The following is a 7425-nucleotide window of genomic DNA, read 5'->3' as shown; positions in this document are numbered from 1 at the left end:
CTGCTTACAAGAAACTCACCTCAAGCCCAAAGACATACACAGACTAAAAGTCAAGGGATGGAAAAACATATTTAAGGCAAACAACAGCGAGAAGAAAGCAGTGGTTGCAGTACTAATATCAGACAAAATAGACTTCAAAACAAAGAAAGTAACAAGAGAAAAAGAAGGACACTACATAATGATAAAGGGCTCAGTCCAACAAGAGGATATAACCATTCTAAATATATATGCACCGAATAGATGAGCACCAGCATATGTGAAACAAATACTAACAGAACTAAAGGGGGAAATAGACTGCAATGCATTCATTTTAGGAGACTTCAACACACCACTTATCCCAAAGGATAGATACACCGGGCAGAAAATAAGTAAGGACACACAGGCACTGAACAACGCAGTAGAACAGATGGACCTAACAGACATCTCTAGAACTCTACATCAAAAAGCAACAGGATATTTATTCTTCTCAAGTGCACATGGAACATTCTCTAGAATAGACCACATACTAGCTCACAAAAAGAGCCTCAGTAAACTCCAAAATATTGAAATTCTACCAACCAATTTTTCAGACCACAAAGGTATAAAACTAGAAATAAATTCTACAAAGAAAACAAAAAGGCTCACAAACACATGGTATAAAACTAGAAATAAATTCTACAAAGAAAACAAAAAGGCTCACAAACACATGGAGGCTTAACAACATGCTACTAAATAATCAATGGATCAATGAACAAATCAAAATAAGGATCAAGGAATATATAGAAACAAATGACAACAACAACACTAAGACCCAACTTCTGTGGGACGCAGTGAAAGCAGTCTTAAGAGGAAAGTATATAGTGATCCAGGCACACTTGAAGAAGGAAGAACAATCCCAAATGAATAGTCTGACATCACAATTATCTAAACTGGAAAAGAAGAACAAACGAGGCCTAAAGTCAGCAGAAGGAGGGACATAATAAAGATCTGAGAAGGAATAAACAAAATTGAGAAGAATAAAACAATAGCAAAAATCAATGAAACCAAGAGCTGGTTCTTTGAGAAAATAAACAGAATAGATTAGCCTCCAGCCAAACTTATTAAGAGAAAAATAGAAACAACACAAATCAACAGAATCAGAAATGAGAATAGAAAAATCACGAGAGACTCCACAGAAATAGAAAGAATTATTAAAAACTACTATGAAAAGCTATATGCCAACAAGATGGAAAAACTAGAAGAAATGGACAACTTCCTAGAAAAATACAACCTTCCAAGACTGACCAAGGAAGGAACACGAAAGTTAAACAAACCAATTACAAGGAAAGAAATTGAAATGGTAATCAAAAAACTACCCAAGGACAAAACCGCCAGACCAGACGGATTTACCTCGGAATTTTATCAGACACACAGAGAAGACATAATACCCATTCTCCTTAAAGTTTTCCAAAAAAAAGAAGAGGAGGGAATACTCCCAAACTCATTCTATGAAGCCAAAATCACCCTAATACCTAAACCAGACAAAGACACCACCAAAAAAGAAAACTATAGACCAATATCCCTGATGAATGTAGATGCAAAAGTAATCATCTAAATATTAGCAAACCTAATTCAAAAATATATCAAAAGGATCATAAACCATGACCAAGTGGGATTCATCCCAGGGATGCAAGGATGGTACAACATTTGAAAATCCATCAACATCATCAACCACATCAACAAAAAGAAAGACAAAAACTACATGATCATCTCCATAGATGCTGAAAAAGCATTTGACAAAATTCAACATCCATTCATGATAAAAACTCTCACCAAAATGTGTATAGAGGGCAAGTACCTGAACATAATAAAGGCCATATATGATAAAACCAAAGACAACATTATACTGAAGAGCAAGAAGCTGAAAGCTTTTCCTCTGAGATCTTGAACAAGACAGGGATGCCCACTCTCCCCACTGTTATTTAACATAGTACTGGAGGTCCTAGCCACGGCAATCAGACAAAACAAAGAAATACAAGGAATCCAGATTGGTAAAGAAGAAGTTAAACTGTCACTATTTGCAGATGACATGATATTGTACATAAAAAACCCTAAAGACTCCACTCCGAAACTACTAGAACTGATATTGGAATATAGCAAATTTGCAGTATACAAAATTAACACACAGATATCCGTGGCTCTCCTATACACTAAAAATGAACCGATAGAAAGAGAAATCAGGAAAACAACTCCATTCACAATTGCATCAAAAAGAATAAAATACCTAGGAATAAACCTAACCAAAGAAGTGAAAGACCTATACCATGAAAACTATAAGACACTCTTGAGAGAAATTAAAGAAGTCACTAACAAATGGAAATTCTTCCCATGCTCTTGGCTAGGAAGAATTAATATCGTCAAAATGACCATCCTGCCCAAAGCAATATACAGATTTGTTGCAATCCCTGTCAAATTACTAGCAACATTCTTCAACGAACTGGAACAAATGATTCAAAAATTCATATGGAAACACCAAAGACCCTGAATAGCCAAAGCAATCCGGAGAAAGAAGAATAAAGAAGGGTGGATCTCACTCCCCAACTTCAAGCTCTACTACAAAGCCATAGTCATCAAGACAATTTGGTACTGGCACAAGAACAGAGCCACAGACCAGTGGAACAGATTAGAGACTCCAAACTTTAACCCAAACATAAACGGTCAATTAATAGTTGATAAAGGAGCCGTGGACATACAATGGCAAAATGACAGTCTCTTCAACAGATGGAGCCAGCAAAACTGGACAGCTACATGTAGGAGAATGAAACTGGACCATTGTCTAACCCCATACATAAAAATTCAAAATGGATCAAAGACCTGAATAAGTCATAAAACCATTAAACTCTTAGAAAAAAACATAGGCAAAAACCTCTTAGACATGAACATGAGTGACCTCTTCTTGAACATATCTCCCCAGGCAAGGAAAACAACAGCATAAATGAACACGTTGGACTGTATTAAGCTGAAAAATTTCTGTACAGCAAAAGACACCATCAATTGAACAAAAAGGTACCCTACAGTATGGGAGAATATATTTGTAAATGACAGATCTGATAAAGACTTGACATCCAAAAATATAAAGAGCTCACATACCTCAAGAAACAAAAAACAAATAATCCAATTAAAAAATGGGCAATGGAACTGAACAGACAGTTCTCCAAAAAAGAAATACAAATGGCCAACAGACACATGAAAAGATGCTAGACATCGCTAATTATCAGAGAAATGCAAATTAAAACCACAATGAGGTATAACCTCACAGCAGTAAGGATGGCTGCTATCTAAAAGACAAACAACAGAGGAGAAAGGGGAACCCCCCTACACTGTTGGTGGGAATGTAAATTAGTTCAACCATTGTGGAAAGTAGTATGGAGGTTCATCAAATTGCTCAAAACAGACTTACCATTTGACCCAGGAATTCCACTCCTAGAAATTTACCCTATGAACACAGCAGTCAAGTTTGAGAAAGACAGATGCACCCCTAAGTTTACGCAGCATTATTTACAATAGCCAAGAATTGGAAGCAACCTAAATGTCCATTGGTAGATGAATGGATAAAGACGATGTGGTACATATACACAATGGAATACTCAGCCATAAGAAGAGGGAAAATCCTACCATTTGCAGCAACATGGATGGAGCTGGAGACTACTATGCTCAGTGAAATAAGCCAAGTGGAGAAAGAGAAATACCAAATGATTTCACTCGACTGAGGAGTATAAGAACAAAGGAAAAACTGAAGGAACAAATTAGCAGCGGAATTACAGAATCCAAAAATGGACCAACAGGTACCAAAGGGAAAGGAACTAGGGAGGATGGGTGGGCAGGGAGGGATAAGGGGGGGAAATAAGAAAGGGGGTATTAAGATTAGCATGCATAGGGGGAGAGGGAGAAAGCGGAGGGAGGGCTGTACAACACAGAGAGGAGAAGTAGTGATTCTACAACATTTTGCTATGCTGATGGGCAGTGACTGTAATGTGGTTTTTAGGGGGGACTTGGTATAGGGGAGAGCATAGTAAACATAGTATTCTTCATATAAGTGTAGATTAAAGATTAAAAAAAGAAAGAAAGAAAAGGGGGATTACTCCTTGATAGGATATAACTATTGGTAAATCAAAGATTAATGCATGCTTTAAATATCCTTAATTTTGATCACTTAAAGGATGTCAGATGATTGGCTATAGAGGTACTCTTTTCTGATAATATTCCTGTCTCTTAATAAAAAAAAAAACAATAAAAAAAAGCTGTTCCTTTGTGGGGACCTCCAATGATTTCTACACAGTGGTATAGAGGGCATGTCAAAGTGTGGGCAAAGGGTCTGTTTGTTTTTATGCAGAAGATCAAGGACTAGCTTGGCTACCCAGAAAATGAACTAAGATACGATATGAGGAGGAGCTTCCGGCATCAGCACTCTCTGGAGTACTCGTGCCAGGGGATTATCATCAAAAAGCCTCCACAGGGATCTGGGCGATGCTGGGGTTGTGGCTGCATCTATCCCACCGTTTCCTGGACTTGCCACTGGAATGAGGAGGGAGATGTCTAGGCTGGCATGTGCATACAGTGAGACAACGAATTTGAGTGGATCTCTACTGTTGGAACTCAACCAGGAGTTGGGAGGGGTGCAAGTTGTAGCACTCCAAAATCTTATGACTATAGACTATCTGTGGTTAAAAGAACATATGGGATGTGAACAGATCCCAGAAATGGGTTGCTTTAATTTGTCTGATTTCTCTCAGACTGTTCAAGTACAGTTGGACAATATCCATCATATCATAGACAAATTCTCACAAATGCCTAGGGTGCCTAACTGGTTTTCTTGGCTTCACTGGAGATGGCTGGTAATTATAGATTTGCTTAGTTTATGTCACCATATTCCTATTATGTTAATATGTGTGCACAAGTTAGGTAGAAGGTTAAAACCTATACATACTTAAGGTACTCTACAAGAAGATATGTCAAAGAAATAATCAATCCTCCCTTGTTTTCTTCCATATGCTACCTCTATAGCTTTTCTTATTCTTTCCTAATTACAACTCTTAAATAGCATTTGTGCCTCATATCGAATTTACTGAGTATCATAATTCCCCAGGTGGTAAAGATACCTCGAGACAAGTGCTGGGCATAGAACTCACAGGGCATAAATCTGCAAAGAAGTAAAAAGCTAACCTTTTCAAACAATATGGCTTCTCTCTCACTTACCAACTTTACATTTCCCTGTATGGCCCCGGAAGATGACTGGTTAGCCAGAGACGGGTAAGATTCCTCAAGGGAGGAACAACCTAAGACAGGCACAGTCGCAGGGGGGCCATCAGGTGAGAATTTGGGGATCAACAGAGGTGAGGCTCAGAACCTCACCTCCCCTGCTTTGAGAGAAATCTTCTGCATCCGTGGATGTTTTGCTGCCCTTGTCTAGCCTGGATTAACACATAGTCTACAGGCACACACCTGATCATCTACAATTGCTCTCTTACAACACTAAACTATGTTTTCTACCTTTATCTTGCATCTACCTATCACTTCAGCATTTTATTAAAAATAAAAATAATAATAATAATAAAGGGAGAAATGTGGGATCAACATATCAATCAAGTACAAAAATCAAACGAATATTCATATTTGACCTCATTGTTTATAGGTCATAATGCGTGATCCAAACCGAAAGTTTCTGTGATGACTGCCCTTGTACTGTTCACCATGTAAGAATTTATTCACTATGTAAGAATTCGTTTCTCATGTAAGAACTTGTTCGTTATGCTTCAGAAGATTGGAGACTGACGTGAATTAGGCTTGAGATGGATTAATGATTGTGCATTGAGCATTGACCCCCCTATACAGAATTTTATTGTTGTTAACAACCATTTGATCAATAAATATGAGAGATGCCCTCTCAAAAAAAAAAAAGCTAAATTTATAGTGGCATGGAATAAAAATGTGTATGCCATTTTCAACTTCTATTAAGAATAGCCATTCATTTAGAATTATGTTGTTTTATGCCCTTCTAAAACTAAATATTAACTTCTGAAATTGTTTCTTCATGTTTTTTTCCTTCACTTTTTTACAGAATGCCTGTCTTATCTTTGTTTTTCTGAAAATAAAATGTTTGTTTATTCTCAATAAAAAAAATCAAACGAATATTCATATTTGACCTGATTGTTTATAGTTCATAATGTGTGATCAAAACCGAAAGTTTCTGTGATGAGTGCCCTTGCACTGTTCACCATGTAAGAACTTATGCACTATGTAAGAATTTGTTCACCATGTAAGAATTTGTTCGTTATTCTTCAGACGATTGGAGACTGTTGAGAACTAGGCTTGGGGTTGATTAATGATTGTGCATTGAGTCCCCTATGCAGAATTTTATTGTTGTTAACAACCATTTGATCAATAAATATGAGAGATGCCGTCTCAAAAAAAAAAGAAAGTGTCTTTGAATAGGTAATGTTAAAAAAATTCCCCAATCTGGGAAAGGAGATACTCTCTCAAGCCATGGAGGTGCAGAGTTCTCTCAACACAAGGGACCCAAGGAAGACATCAAGACATATAATAATTAAATGGCAAGGATTAAGGATAAAGACAGACTTTTCAAAGTAACTAGAGAGAGAAAAAAGATCACATACAAAGTAAAACCTATCAGGCTATCATCAGACTTCTCAACAGAAATCTTACAGGCCAGAAGGGAGTGGCATGATATATTTAATGCAATGAATCAGAAGGGCCTCAAACCAAGAATACTATACAGGGCAAGATTATCATTTAAATTTGAATGAGGGATAGGCAAAAGCTGAGAGAATTTACATCCCCCAAACCACCTCTACAGTGCATTTTGGGGTGACTGCTGTAGATGGAAGTATTCCTAATGCTAAATAGCTTTCACCAGGGGAAATAAAACCACAGCAAAGAAAGTAGAACAATTAATTACTTCTCCCTGCGCCCAGGGCTGACGCCTTCACACACTGAGTTTGACCCTGAGAGCATTTCCCAATGAATTTGCATGCTGATCTCTGCTTCGGTCTATTTCCCAAGAGACACCAAGTATACTAACTGGGGGGGTGGAGGAGGCAACAGCAGATTATTTTTTTCCCTTGCTTCCAGCCTGATAGTCTGTGATTTCTGGTTGGGTCAAATCACCTGTTAGATGCCCTTTAGACAGCCCGTCTGTGTGAAGTCTGATGAATGGGTGGCAAATCTTCTTTCCTTGCCAGGTAAATTTATCATTGGTTTGCCAATGTTACCCCCATATTTATACACAGAATTTAATTAATCTCAATTTACCCACCCAGGTTCACTGTACGGTCATTTGCTTGATGAAATTCACAGCAGTATATGCATCCTCTCCTACAACACAGAGAATGTCTGGCCATCACTGCCATGCCCCCTGCATCTCACGGAGGGCTTTGCCCTCTTTGGGCC

Source organism: Manis javanica, chromosome 14 (assembly GCF_040802235.1).
Source record: "Manis javanica isolate MJ-LG chromosome 14, MJ_LKY, whole genome shotgun sequence".
Taxonomy (NCBI): domain Eukaryota; kingdom Metazoa; phylum Chordata; class Mammalia; order Pholidota; family Manidae; genus Manis; species Manis javanica.
Note: the sequence above shows the minus strand (reverse complement) of the source record.